The sequence below is a fragment of the Diabrotica virgifera genome, chromosome 7, assembly GCF_917563875.1.
Source record: "Diabrotica virgifera virgifera chromosome 7, PGI_DIABVI_V3a".
Lineage (NCBI taxonomy): Eukaryota > Metazoa > Arthropoda > Insecta > Coleoptera > Chrysomelidae > Diabrotica > Diabrotica virgifera.
Window position 1 is genome coordinate 57,489,475 of NC_065449.1, and position 16,285 is coordinate 57,505,759.

General features: G+C 30.9%; 1 long non-coding RNA gene across 1 annotated transcript in view; it reads right to left on the reverse strand.

The window, feature by feature from the left end:
* Positions 1-16,285, reverse strand: part of LOC114330867 (uncharacterized) — a 45,990-nt gene that overhangs the window by 15,976 nt on the left and 13,729 nt on the right. The gene's annotated exons all lie outside the window — the stretch shown is intronic.

A 16,285-nucleotide genomic window follows, 5' to 3' on the forward strand; every position in this document is an offset into this window, starting at 1 on the left:
AAGGAAGAATTTTCCTGTAGCTGTCTGCATACCATTAATCATAAAATTATTGAAATTCCTTTATAAAAGGTGTATATTTATTAAAATCCCTTAAAGAGCTACATCAAAATCACAGAACGTTCTCGATATAAAAATATCAGCAGTGCTGATACAGGTTAAAAATATGCTGCGCCACCAAAAATGTATGGGTAAAAACCCTTTAATTATTTTTAAAATAATATTTTGTGTAAGTTACATTATTATTATTATTTATAGTTCCAAGTGATGGATTAAATTGTTAAAAATATCTAACCATTTAATCCACCCGCATCGCTTGGAATTATAAATAATAATGTAACTTTAACATATTTTTAAAATATTTAAAGGGCTTTTAGCCATATATTTTTGGTAGGTCAGCATGTGATTGACCTGTATCAGCACTGATGATGATCATTTTAGATCGAAAACGTTCTGCGATTTTGATGTAGCCCGTAGCCCTGTAAGGTATTTTAATAAATATATGCCTTTTATAAAGGATTTTCAATATTTTTTGAGTTAGCATGTGTTGAATTAAAATGTATCTTCAGTAAATATACACTAATGTGGAAGTCCTTGAAGAAAAAAGACTTTAAGAGTCTTTTTTCATATAAATAAGCACCAAAATATCTACCGTTAAAACCAAACAAAGAATAAGCAGAAAAATATTAAATAATATGGCAAAATTTCATTAAAATTGATCTAGCTGGAGAAGATAATCATGTATACTTAGTAGAGGATCCGATTATAAGGTCGATCTGCACCGATCTGTTTAATGGATAAAAAGTATTGGATATATAATTTAGTACGTTAAAAATTATAAAAAACAAGGGGTGCCCGATTTAATTTTGTCCTGCTATAATTAATTAATAGATAAAAATGACTTTCTTTATAGATTAAAAAAAAATTCGATCCGGGCAGATATTATTTTATATTTTTTAGGTCATTCTAAACAAAAAACGTCTTTTGTAATTTTTCACTAAGTTGATCGGTTTCGAGTTATAAATAATTTAAAACTGAAAAAAGAACGAAAGATGACGATTTTCAAGAGTCAAAAACACAAGAAAAAAATATACTTTTTCTAATCATTAAGTGCCTAAATTGAAGTTCAAACTTTCTTATATCAGGTAAGAATTTTTGCCATGTTTTATTCTAAAACATATTTTTTAATGTTAATGAGGAAAGTTCCTTATGGGAAGCCCGGCGAAAATACAAAATATTAAATTTAGTCCCTTTGCTTACATGTCTAAAAAAGAGAAATAATCAATTATTGCCAAACATAAAACTTTTGTAAATCGATTGTTTAGATGCTAGAGCCATATATTTACTGAAATTTGTCTACAATCTTAAATGGTGTTCCATAAAGTGTAGCATTTTAAAAATAAACCATTATTTCCCCTTTTCTTAGTTTTATTGGTGATGTTGCCTAGAGCAATATAGACTAATTTGTCACAAATATTGTAACAGCGTTAAATGTTACAAATAGCACCAAAACGAGGTTTCTAGTAGGTAATTTTTCTGATAAACTCTATCGTGAGAAAAGTACATATTTGCTAGTTTATTATAATAGATCCAATGTAAGGAAAACTTGTACCGAACTGTTTAATGCATAAAACTTATACTTATTTGATACTAGTATGATAAAATTTATCCAAATAATGCCATAATAGGTCTGGATCCCGCGTATGAAAAAAAAAGTTGATTAATAGCAAGCTGAAAATTTGTTAATAGCTTAAGGGTGTCTAGTCGGACAACCTTTGATATATGGGAACACTGAAACAGGGGCAGTTTTAATTGTGGAACGGGTTAAAAATTTTGAACGGTCAGACCACGAAAACGGTACATGTATTTTGTCCGACAGAACAGACTTAAACTCTCCGAACAGATATTAAACTCTCATGCAAAAATCAGACTGCTATTTGTCACCAAATGGGCGTTTTAATGAGTGGAACATGTAGAATATGTCAAATGACAGGAATTATGACAGGTGATAAATAGCTGTCTGATTTTTGCATGAGAGTTTAATCTCTGTTCGGAGAGTTTAAGTCTATTCTGTCGGACAAAATAAATGTGCCGTTTTCGTGGTCTGACCGTTCCAAATTTTTAACCTGTTCCACAATTAAAACTGCCCCTGTTCCAGTGTTCCCATATATCAAAGTTTATCCGACTAGACACCCTTAAGCTATTAACAAATTTTCAGCTTGCTATTAATCAACTTTTTTTTCATACGCGGGATCCAAAGTGAAAGTTATCCTCCAACACCAAATTGTTCTATATGGTCCACATAATGTTCAGAAAAAAGTCACACCATTTTGAGCGTCGGGTTTGGGGGGGAGAGGGGGGAGAAACCGGTAAATTCGTAGTTTTTTAGGTTTTTCGTCAATATTTCTAAAACTATGCGGTTTAGCATGAACAATCTTTTATACAAAAATGTTCTACATTAAATTTTAAATAAAAAAGGTCCTATGCATAATCCTTCTAAAATGAACAGTTCCAAAGTTACGGAGGTATTATAGTATAATTGGTCCAAAAAAGGCCTAACCCAGACATCCAAAGTAAAAGTTTTCCTCCAACACCAAATTGTTCTATATGGTCCACATATTGTTTAGTAAAAAGTTACACCATTTTGAGCGTCCGGTTTGAGGGGGAGATGGGGAGAAGTCGGTAAATTAGTAGTGTTTTTACGTTTTTCGTCAATATTTCTAAAACTATGCTTAAGCGCAAACAATGTTCTAAATAAAAATGTTCTACATAAAATTTAAAACAAAAAAGGTCCGATACATAATTGTTATAAAATCAACGGTTCCAGAGTTACGGAGGGTGAAAGTGGAAGTTTTCGATACATTTATATTATTTGGACAATTAATGATGATTTTGGGTGGTGAGGTTGACGTCTCTTCAAGGGCTTATCACTAACATACCATCGGCCACTGAAATAGCAAATTTTATTTACAAAACCCAATCCTGTTAATGAAAATTTCTATAAATTGCCCAAAGAATATAAAAAGTATCGAAAACCTCCACTTTTCACCCTCCGTAACTCTGGAACCGTTGATTTTATAAAAATTATGTAAAGATCTTTTTTGTTTTGAATTGTATGTAGAATATTTTTGTATAGAGCATTGTTTACGCTAAAGTATATTTTTAGAAATATTGACGAAAAACTTAAAAATACTACTAATTTACCGACTTTTCCCCCATCTCCCCCCCAAACCGGACGCTCAAAATGGTGTAACTTTTTACTGAACAATATGTAGACCATATAAAACAATTTGGTGTTGAAGGAAAACTTTTACTTTGGATGTCTGGGTTAGGCCTTTTTTGGACTAATTATACTATACTACCTCCGTAACTTTGGAACGGTTCATTTTAGAAGGATTATGCATAGGGCCTCTTTTATTTCAAATTTAATGTAGAACATTTTTGTATAGAAGGTTGTTCATGCTAAACCGCATAGTTTTAGAAATATTGACGAAAAACCTAAAAAACTATGAATTTGCCGATTTCTCCCCCCTCTCCCCCCCCCCCCCCAAACTCGACGCTCAAAATGGTGTGACTTTTTTCTGAACATTATGTGGACCATATAGAACAATTTGGTGTTGGAGGATAACTTTCACTTTGGATGTCTGGGTTTGGGTCTAGTTATACCATACTATACGTAATTAAGTATATTAAAAATTATAAAAAGCAAGGGGTGCCCGATATAATTTTGTTCTGACTATAATTAATTAATAATTAAAAAATTACTTTTCTTTTATAAACAGAACTAAATTTTTTTTGGACCCGTGCAGATATTATTTTATCATTCGAAATAAAAAAAGGTCGTTTGTAATTTTTCTCTTAAGTTGATCGTTTTCGAGTTATCAACAATTTAAAACAAAAAAAAAATCGAAAAATAATGATTTTCAAGGCTTAAGAACACAAATACTTAAAAGATATCATTTTTGAAATTACGAAGTACCTAAATTCAAGTTCAAATCTTATTCTATCAGTTCTTGATAAGTATTTTGGACTTCTTTCATTTTAAAATATTGTTTTTTTAGTTATTGATGCAGCCGATCGCCCGTCTTTCCATAAGGAACCTTCCTAATCAACAATTAAAAAATATATTTTAGATTAAAACATGGCAAAAATTGATATCGGGACTTGATAGAAGAAGATTTGAAATTGAATTTAGGCACTTAATGATAACCAAATTAATATGTTTTACTTGTGTGTTTGAGCCTTAAAAACGTCGTTCTTTTTTTCAATTTTAAATTATTTATAACTCGAAAACGATTAACTTGTGAGAACTTTTTTATTTCGAATGATCCAAAAAATATAAAATAATATCTGCCCGGGCCGCTTTTAACGGGTTAGCTTTTAACGCTCTCGCACAAAGACGACTAGATATGAACCAGGCTCTCTATGTTTACTTTAAAGATTATGAAAAGACTTTTGATAGAGTGCGACATCAGAAAGTCATAGAACATTTAAAAGAAAAGAATATGGACAGCCGAGATATACCGGTTATTGTCAATCTGGACTGGAATCAAAAAGCAAAGGTTAGAATTGAAAATGTGAAAATAGAAGCTATAGAAATCAAAAGAGGTGTTGACAAGGTTGCGTGCTGTCCCCATTATTATTCAATCTGTACAGCGTATCTATTTTTAAGTAATCAATATAAGAGGAAGAACAGCGTATATCAGTAAATGGAAAAATCTTAAACAACATAAGATTAGCAGACGACACCGCTATTTTTGCAGACAATCTAGAAGCACTGCAACGATTAGTAAATAGATTATATCAAGTCAGTATAAAATATAGACTAAATGAACGTTAAGAAAACCAAGTTCATGATTATTTCTACGCAACATACAGTAGGAAGGCTAGATATCAAGGGAAAACAAGTAGAAACAGGGTCGTCTTAAGCATACACGGCGCCGGGGTTCAGGACTCATCTTTGCGCCCCCTTTTTTCAGAAGATTGTATATTGTGTCCATGTTACCAGGACCAAAAGTTGGTCAAAAATTTTTTAAACGTTTTTTTTTTGTTTTTTTTCCTAAAATTATTTTTTTTGCATGGAACAATTTTTTTTAGGTTTTTTTGGACCATTCTAAACAGAAAAGGTCCTTAGTGACTTTTCTCTAAAGTTGATAGTTTTTGACATATAAGCGATTCAAAATTGAAAAATTGCGAAATCGGCCATTTTTAACCCTCAAAAACTATGTGAAAAACTGAAAATTTGAATGTTGCCAAGGTAGGCAGATATTATTTAAACATCCATTGATGAAATCCCGAAGAGTTTTTTGCAATACAATATCAAAAACCCCTTTTATTTTTAATTGCCAATCAAGCGTGCGCGACACTATTTTCCACCGTTGCATGTGTATACAGTATGGTGCAAATGAAAGGAATAAATTCGTTATTTCGTAAACCGGTGACTTTAAGGAAAAATCCCAAAACAGGTCGGTTTTTATTTTTAAGTTATGATATTGTGGCATATATAGTATACTAGTGACGTCATCCATCTGGGCGTGATGACGTGATCGATGATTTTTTTAAATGAGAATACGGGTCGTGTGCTGGCTCATTTGAAAGGATCTTCAATTCTCTATTTAGTAATATAAACATGTACATAAATATTTATACAGGATGCCCAAAAAAATTTTATTAAATTAAATCATTTGGCAAATTAACAAAAAAATTAAATTATTGGACACCCTGTATAAATAATTATGTAAATGTTTATATAACTAAATAGAGAATTGAAGAATCTTTCAAATGAGCTAGCACACGACCCCTATTCTCCTTTAAAAAAATCATCGATTACGTCATCACGCCCAGATGGATGACGTCACTAGTATACCATATATGTCACAATATTATAACTTAAAAATAAAAATCGACCTGTTTCAGGATTTTTCCTTATAGTTGCCGGTTTATGAAATAACGAATTTATTCCTTTCATTTGCACCATACTACATACACATGCAACGGTGGAAAATAGTGTCGCGCACGCTTGATTGGCAATTAAAAAACAAAGGGGTTTTTGATATTGTATTGCAAAAAACTCTTCGGTATTTCATCAATCGATGTTTAAAGAATATCTACCTACCTTGGCAACATTCAAATTTTCAGTTTTTCACATAGTTTTTGAGGGTTAAAAATGGCCGATTTCGCAATTTTTCAATTTTTAATCCCTTATATGTCAAAAACTATCAACTTTAGAGAAAAGTTACTAAAGACCTTTTCTGTTTGGAATGGTCCAAAAAACCTAAAAAAATTTTGTTCCATGCAAAAAAAAATAATTTTAGGAAAAAAACAAAAAAAAACGTTTAAAAAATTATTGATCAACTTTTGGTCCTGGCAACATGCAAATTTGTTAAAAGGAGTCCTTTTTGAGTAAGATTGTGCAAAAAATCCGAATTAGAATATTTTTCCTAGCGGATGCGCAGTGGCTTTCTGGACTAAATTATGTTTGCTTTCTTTATTTATATATTACAAAAACATGGTTTCATTATTAAAAAAATATCAATCTTATAATACTATACTATATCAAAGTCAAGATTTCTAGCTTTTAAGTTGGCAAAAGTTTTTACTACTTCGGTGATATCTATTTTTACTTGCTTTTCTTGTCTATTAAAGCCAGGTTTGTTAATCTGTCTTGGCCCATTGTTGAGCGCAGATAATTTTTGATCAATAATTTAAGTATAGAAAAGACCTTTGTCCTTCCGTTATTTTTGATGTCTCGAATTTCCTGAACCTGTTCTCCGATTTAAGTAATTTTTTAATATGTTATAGCTTTATTCTTTAACAATATCGCAGTAATAATATTGCTGCTAGACAGGTAAATTGTCATTGTATACCGGGTGTACCAATCAAACTGTGATTTTTTCTCAAAGTTCTCGTAACTCTGTGGAATATTCTAGCATCTATAAAATACTGAAATTAGAACCTAACTACAGCCTCAGATTTTCTTAACATTCTGTTTTTTAATTCATTCGCTTATGTTGGATAACAAAAAAGTTAGGGACTTTAACAACTAGCCATGTTCTTTATCAATACAGGGTGTTTCTAAAGAAGTGTAACAAACTTTAAGGGGTAATTATGCATCGAAAAATAATGACCGTTTGCTTTATAAACATATGTCCGCAAATGCTTCGGTTTATTTATTGCTCTGAAACCGGTTGAGATATACAAATTAAATTTGGTAGATTTTAAGAGTTAGTTATTGCTTTTCTTTAACATACAATGCACGCCAAAGGTGAATATAAAATTTTTAATTTTATGTCAAAGAATGCACAATAACTACCTACCTCTTAAAACCTACCAAATTTCATTTGCATATCGCAACCGTATTTAAAGAAATAAATAAAGCATCAGTTTGTAAGAAAAAATTCAACATCTCGTATCTCGGAAACGAATCATTTGCGGACATATGTTCATAAAGCTAACGGTCATTATTTTTTCATGCAGAATTACCCCTTAAAGATTATCCCCTTGTTGCACTTATTTAGAAACAACCTGTATTGATGAAGAACATGGCTAGTTGTTAAAGTTCCTAACTTTTTTATTATCCGAAACCAGAGGCTATAGTTGGGTTTAATTTCAGTATTTTATAAAGGCTAGAATATTCCACAGGGTGTTGTGAATATTGAGGAAAAAACACTGTTAAATTGGTGCACCCGGTATACAATGACAATGTACCTGTCTAGCAGCAATATTATTACAGCGATATTGTTAAAGAAGGAGGGCGCGGCCATAGTGCACGCTGGTTTCCGAAGTAAGCGCCGAGTCCGTGTGCAAATAATCCTTCGTATTTAAACGGGTCATCATATTTCGGGCAATATTTCCGTCAACGGCAGCAGCAGTGGCAATGGCTGAGTATAAATCCGGCATAAGTGTAATTTGCAGGCTATAATACATGTAATGCGGCGCTTTTACATAATATTATCTACATAGCTCCCCAAACGGCAATTATACTTTTGTCAGTAGAATCGGATACAGTGATAATTTTTACAAGATAGTGATTCATTGTCACTCGACATTCAATATTGGTCAATATTACGCGTCACCTGCTTGAAATTATTGTCGGGATAATCTAAATGGGTTTCATATTTCATTTGCATATCTTTCGTAGGTAGTAAGCATTAATAGCCTTTGTAAAAAATACCAAAAGTGCACTTGTATATTTTTGTTATTTGTAGTTTTTTAAGGACAAGAAGCGTAAGTTTGAGCCTAGAAAGTGTTCGGGTTGCGCCCCTTGGACTTAAAGTAGGAACCTGGGTAAATGAAAACAATAACCAAGTTAGGGAAATCAGGACACACATTGAAATTGCAAGAAAAGCATGTAAAAAAAAGAATAAAATATTTGTTAATCGAGACCTTCCTCTGGTACTGAGGATGAACTTTACGATGCTACGTGTTCTCGACTTTGTTGTATGGAATGGAAAGCTTGACACCAAAAGTAGGTAATATAAAGAAGTTGGAAGCATTTGAGATGTGTTGCTAAAGAAGGATTTTGAGAATACCATGGATCCAACGAGTTACAAATGCAGTAGTGTTAATAAAGCTACAAATGGATTGCAAGGTAATAAAGAACAACGAAACAAGAAAGCTGGAATATTTACTCCACATTACCAGAGGTGCGAAATATGAGATATTTAGGCTCATAAATGCAAGGTATAATTAAGCGTAAAAGATCCATAGGAAGGCGAAGAATTTCCTGGCTGAGAAACCTAAGAGAGTAGTGGTGTAGTTGCAGCTCAGTAGATCTTTTCAGAGCAGCCGCCAATAAGGTACGGATAGCTGTGATGATAACTAACCTCCGATAGGAGAAGGAACTACAACAAGAAGAAAGGGGCAAAAAATTTTATTAGAATTTAAAAAAAAAAAGTCATATTTTTAAATTATAAATTAAATAGTCAGGAAAAAATTAGATCTGATACCTCACGTTTTTTATAATTTTTAACATAGTAAATTACATATCAAATAACTTTTATTCGTTAAACAGATCGCTGCATGTCATCCTTTTATCGTATTCTCTACTGTAAATAAACTTTTTACTGGAACAAATTTGTATACTATACGATGAAGAAATTTCTAAGCCTCTAGTGAGGTAATTTTTACAACCCGAATAATTAGACTAAATATACAAGAGATAGCACTTGATTAAATAACCTTGATATAAAGATAACGCCGAAAAATTATATTTACAATAAGACTATAATTTACCAGAGAAATTTCAGTATTATCTCACTTTAAAGTTATTATCTACTTAAAAAAATTAAGTTATAAATAATAATTTCAAGAGCAGTTTCATTACTCTAGGATTAAAAATAGGTTTTAGAGCTTAGTTTACATCGTAACTAACGTACACCTATGCGTCTTGCTAAATTATACACAAGCTATGTGTAATAAATTTTATAATTAATTGAAAAACTATTAAATAGGGGAGTGCATTTAGATTTTCACTTCGGAAAAAATCAAACAAGATAAAACTTTTTGTAATTTCATTAAGAAAGGTTTAATAAACAACATATCAAAAAGTTCTACTCGAGAAGTGGGTGCTTCATTTTTTATTAAACAAATGAACAGCGAAGTTAGATGTTTTTTTAAATAACTTCGAAAATATAATTTTTAGAAAAAAACTGACTTGACCATTGAAAAATTCAGAAAATTTTACAAAAAAAACCTTATATAAAGATTTTTGAAAAATTAAATCTCTAGCTTCTGTAATTTTTTATTTATAACGCTAAAGTCACCCTTCTCACACACATTGGCGCACTGTAAACTAGCGTTGGAAGAAGTGCACAGTTGAGTTTTTTAAATGTAATTCTTTAACTAATAGATCAAAAGAAATTTTACAAATTGGACATGAAAGAAGATGAAATAAGCTATCTTATGGTTGTAATAAAAAGAAATAAAATGTATGGACATAAGTACGGTGTGGGCGGAAAATGAGCCTTACATGAATTTTGTTTAAAATGATTTAAAAATGTGTAACTAATACAATTTTACTTATAAAACGCTCAAATTTGCACAACTTACCTCTCAATCAATTGTCTAAACGATGTTTCATTTAAAAAAAAATCTCAAAAATTTAATTCAAATAATACGATGTCTCAAAAAATGTAATTTTTGAAAACTTCGTAGTTTTACAGAATTCCCACCATTTTAAGACGGTATTACTCAAGTTTGAATAAATCTAATACAATTTTTTTGCTATTTTTTTAAAGCTTGGGATATAATTTTTAAAAAACACTGAATTATTTTAGTTTAAAAATGAAATAAACAATTTCTTTTTGAGAAAACTTAGAAAGATAACAAAAATGTAATACAAAAACCGAAAATTACCAGCTGAAAAAATGTATATACAGAGTGATCAAAACTTTTTTCTGTAAAACTTACCTAAAATACATTTATTAATAAGCTTCAACAATAATAAATGTTCAATAAAAAAAATTTTTTTTAGCTCATACAGTTTGTCTGCGGAACTTGGAACGTATTGATAACTTTTTTAATATCAGTTTTACGAAAAAAGTTATTCTTTATAAAATACTCTGCATCGTATATAACATAAGATGCAACCATCAAATATCAAATTTTGTTAATTTTGTACGAGGTATGTCAAAAAATATGAATTTCACTCAAGAGTAAAGTACCTTTATATTTCACAATATCGAAAATTTTTATAAAAAAAAGTTGTTTGGAATTAAAAACTATGTTCCAATATGTAAATATATCCTTCTAATCGAAAATTTGTAATATAATTATGAAAATTATTTGTTTATCTTTTTTTTAAGAATGACATTCCATATTTGTTTGATTGGATTCTACTGGTTTTTCATTTAAATATCCGCCATTTTGGATCCGCCATTTTGAAATTTAAATTTTTAATCTTTTATTCAGATTCAACAACCTGTTAAAAATAAAGACAATAAATGTTTTAGAAAAATGTTCTTTTTTATGTTCTTTTTAGAAAATCCACATTTTGGATCCGCCATTTTATAGTTTATAATGTTAACATTTAAGTTAGGTTTATCAAAGCTCTCAAAAATAAATATAATATGTAGAAATAAATAGATTTTGTAAAGAAATTATGATTTTACAACTATTTTTTAAGTTATCCGCCATTTTGGATCTGCCATTTTATAATTTAAATTATCAAAATTTGATTCAGGTTTAGCAACCTCTCAAAAATATCCACATATATGTAAACAAACACGTTTTATAAAAAAAATTCGGATTTTACAACTACTTTTTAAGGATTTTTAGGAAAAATCCGCCATTTTGAATCCGCCATTTTGAATTTGCAAATTGTAATGTCAGATTCGGGTTCAGCATAATCAAAACTAAAATAAAAACATTTTTTATCAAAATAAAATGTTGAATTCACCCATATTCTTAACATTATTTATACAAAACAATTGCTATTGTTTAAACAATTAATAAACAATTAGCGGCGAAATTTGTGAGTAGAACTTTTTACTTTAACATATTTATAAACTAACAAAAAAAGTTTTAGAAAAATATAACCTTGTTTGATTTTTTCGGAAACATTGTATCTTTTCGTTCTAATTGCACTCCCCTAAAAATAGATTTTTGGTACACCAGATTTTTTACTACGGTTTTACTACTTGTCTATAGCTTTAAATAAAATATAATATTTTTTTAAACGCGCGTTTAGTGATCAAAATCGGGTAAACCGTTTAGAAGTGATCGAGCTCTAAAATGATCATCCACTTAACCACTATCGTCGAAATGATCTAGTGGTTACGACGCTAAACTTGTGGTCGGGCTATGCGAGTTAATTTTCCAGTCATCCCAATATTTTTTTCAATCTATTCCAAATAGAAAATATCTATCAATTCGGTGGAAAAAAAGATATTGAAAGAAAAATATTGAAATGGCTGGGATATGAATTCGGATTACCCGATCACAAGTTTAGCATCGTAAGTAAGTTTATACATTTCATTTATGAAGAACTTTGAAAAACTCCTGATACAAGAATAAAAAACAAATAAACGCTGTAAAAATGAGTGGTCACACAATATTCAAGCTACAAAAGAGCTGATATGATATTACGTGACGCAAAAATGTATTTTCATTATGATGGAAAATAAAATGATGGTTTTATTTTGAAAGATTTTTCCATAATATTTGCTAAATTTGAAGTACAACGTGCCACAAAAGAGCCTCAAACTGCAAACTTTATCAAAAGTACTCTTTTGTGGCCCGTTTTACTTCAAATTTAGCAAATACTATGGAAAAATCTTTCAAAATAAAACTATGATTTTATTTTCCATCAAAATAAAAATATATTTCTGCGCACTGTAATATTAATATCAGCTCTTTTGTAGCTTGAATAATTATTTATGCACCACTCATTTTTACCTCGTTTATCAGTTTTTTGTTCTTGTATACCTAGTATTCAAATAGGATTAGTATCATTGTAAAATACAATGGATATGTATATTATCTCCAATGTATGTTACAAGTAACGGATAAGAAGAGTATGCAAAAAAAGTAAAAAGATAAAATATCTCTTTAACAAGTTTGTAAAATTAAAGTGTAAAATTAATCAGGAAAAAGAAACTAGATATGAATAATACTTTAAGGGCCAAAAACTAACAATCCCTCAAAATGTATTTTAAACAAAAAACCTAGGGCCTATTGCCTCAGAATAAGGCAATATTTTTACTTTAAGGGGGTAGGCGCAAAATCTTCTTTAAGGGGGTAGGCGCAAAATCTTGGTCCAATAATATTTAAATGCACTCATTTGTCTCTAATCCTGAGAAAACAAAAAATATTTTTGAAAAATTTAGATTACATTATTACCGAGGGTCGAATGTTCCTGAAAACTTCTATAATGTTTATTTTAAAAAGTTACAGGTGTGAAAAAAAATAAAATTTAGTGTGATTTTTAATTTTAAATATTTCATTCGAATTTTTTTTCGAAAAAATAATTTAAATGAACAACAAGATGGTGATATAACATACGAATAATACAGGGAAGCAATTTTAAAATTAAAAAATGGCAAGGCTGCAGGACACGATAATATTAAGGCTGAGCTAATTAAATATATGGAAGGAGAAGAATTACAATTACTATGGAAGATCATAAGGAGCTGTTGGCGTACTGGATGCATACCTAGAGATTGGACTTTTGCAACTATTCTACCATTACACAAAAAGGTGATAAACATAAGTGTTCTAACTACAGGGGAATATCATTGTTGGTAGTTGCTAGTAAAATCTACGAAATAATACTAGAGAAAAAGCTGTGAGAAAATATCGAGGCCACACTGGATGACAGCCAATGCGGCTTTAGGCCAGGGAGAAGACGCGAGGTACAACCGATCTCATATTCACGGTGAGACAGTTATCAGTAAAAGCCCTAGAGTGTAAATTGTTTCTCTGTTTTGTGAACTTGGAAAAAGCATTTGATCGGGCACCACGTAACAAGATCTGGGAAATATTAAACCGTAGAAATGTGAAACCGAAGTTAATCCAAGCAATAAAGAGTATATATAAATGTACACGTAATAATGTAAGAACGAACAATCATTCATCTCTAGAATTCTACACAAGGACAGGTGTAAGACAAGGTGGTGTTCTGAGTCCTTTGTTATTCTCACTCTAATGGACGAAATTGCAAAAGAATGCAGGGGTAAGGTAAAAAGAACTAGGGTTGGGGTGTATAAAACTTCAACAAGTTTACGTGTCAGAGTTGATATATGCCGATGACCTGGTAATTGTGGCAAAATCAGAAAAAGACTTACAAGTGAATGTAAATGTTTGGAATGAAGCCTTTAAGAAATTTGGGATGAAAATAAATATTGAAAAAACAGAAGCTTTAGTAATACCGAAAACTCAAGAAAATATAAATGTAAAGCTGAATAATGAGACCATTACACAAGTAGAGGACTTCAAGTATCTAGGATCAACAATGAATGAGCAAGGAAATATAGAACCAGAAATAAACAGCAGGGTAATGAGTGCAACAAAATTATACTATGCACTAAATTAAAGTTTTATTAGGAAGAAAGAAGTAAGCCTGAAAACAAAAATGAAAGTATTTCAAACTGTATACGAGTCGGTGCTACTCTACGGTAGTGAAACGTGGACAGTGAACGACAACATCCGTAGTAAAATTCAAGCATGCGAAATGCGATATTTACGTGCGGTATCCGGGGTGACCAGATGTGATCGTATAAGAAATGAAGACATACGTGAATGGTGCGGTGTTGGAAGGACCTTAGACAGACTTGAAACGAAACAGTTATCGTGGTTCGGACATATGGCGAGAATGAGTGAAGGTAGAACTGTAAAGAGGGTATGGAAAGCGGCATCTGACAACAAACGACGAAGAGGCAGGCCAGCAAGAACGTGGAACGCAAATATTGGAAAGGCTTGCGTAAAAAGAAATATTGGGTGGAGAGAAGCAGAAAGACCAGCTACTGACCGAAAGGCATAGCATAGAGACGTCTGATTTCTTCACTTACCTCGACACCGTAAGGTACAAGAGAACGGCTTAAGTAAGTAAGTAAGTATATTTCATTCGAAAGAAACTTTTGTTGATTGTAAGGGACTTTCAGCCCTCAGTAATAATGCAATATTTCATTCTGCGTTTAAATTTTTCAAAAATATTTATTAGTTTTCTCAGGATTCGAAAAAAAAATGAATGTATTTAAATAGCATTGGACCAACATTTTGCGCCTATCCTCTTAATGACGTTTAATAACAATCGGTGATGTTAATGTAATAAAAAAAAATACCATTTAATAAATAATTACTATTAAAATCACAGTTTCTATTAAGTCAGTACCTGTAACCCGGAGTAATTTCTTATCATATAATAAAAGTCATAAAGATAGAAGAACAATAACCAAACAGTAAATTTTGAGTCATATGAATGTAAACTGGCGAATTACTCACAGCCTTAGTAATCCAATATGTACCAATAACAATAAGCAAACTATTATATTAATTAAATGGCATGATGGCTTTATTAACTAACAAAATCTAGAGTTATAACGGTAAAAGTGGAAGATTTTAAGAAAATTCGCCAAACTCGGCGAAGGTAAAAAATATGGATCCATAGTAGGATCCATAAAGATATAGTTATAATATAGAGAATAAAACCTGAAGACTGGGAAGAGTATTTCAAAGAACTTTTGGTAAAGAATATAGACGAATTTCAAGAACATGAAAACCAACACCCATATAGAATTACAATAGTAGACTCGACAGTAAGATTAACAACAGAAGAAATTAAAAATGTTCGTCAACAGCTGAAGAGGAACAAAGCACCTGGAGCAGGGGATATACCCGGAGAAATGTTTAAGTAATTAACGAACCAATTATACGAGCATCTTCGGCAACCATTTTAAGAATGCATAAACACAAGCAAAATCCCTATGGAATGGAAAACATCATATCTCAGTAGATAGAGGAATAGCTGTAACCGGGTCTACGACTTGAATAGAATATATGGAAAGGCAGGAAAGGTTATGAAAAATCGAATCGAGAAAGAATATTTAGATAGAGTCGTTAGGCGTTTTGTCTCAAATGTGTCACATACGCAATAAACAATATCAAGTCAAATTGCATACGCTTTGACATTTCACAATATGTAAACAAACTGACAAATTTCAAGATTAAACTTTTTAAGAAATTGTCTGAAGACGATAGGGATATTGAAAATTTAACCCCAAATTTATTTTTATAATTGTGATATTCAAAATATAAATGTATCAACGAAACAATTAATTTAATCATATAAATACTTAATTTGTTAGTTTTGAATGATCATAGAAAAAATCATGTATGACAACTTGTATTTTTAATTGTCATTAAGATGCTCGTATTCTATGTAAACCTCATACTCATACTCGCATCATAATGACCATCATTAAATGCTCGTTGCATAATATACATACTATAATAATATATTATGTAACGAGCATTTAATGATGGTCATTATGAAGCGAGTATGGGGGATAAGAAACGAGCCGTATGCGGCGAGTTTCTTATAGAGTACGAGCTTCATAATGATAATTAAATGCAAGTTGAATACACTATTTTTTCTATGATCAACAACAAAAAATATATTCAAATTTATTAATTTTGTAACGCAAACAAATTAAGTAGTTTGTCAGTTTGACAGTTTGTTTACATATTGAGAACTGTCAAAGCGTATGTATTTGACTCGCCATTGGTCACTGCGCGTGTACCACCTTTATCGCGAATGTCATATCGCGATTCTATTGGTTAATAATCTGTA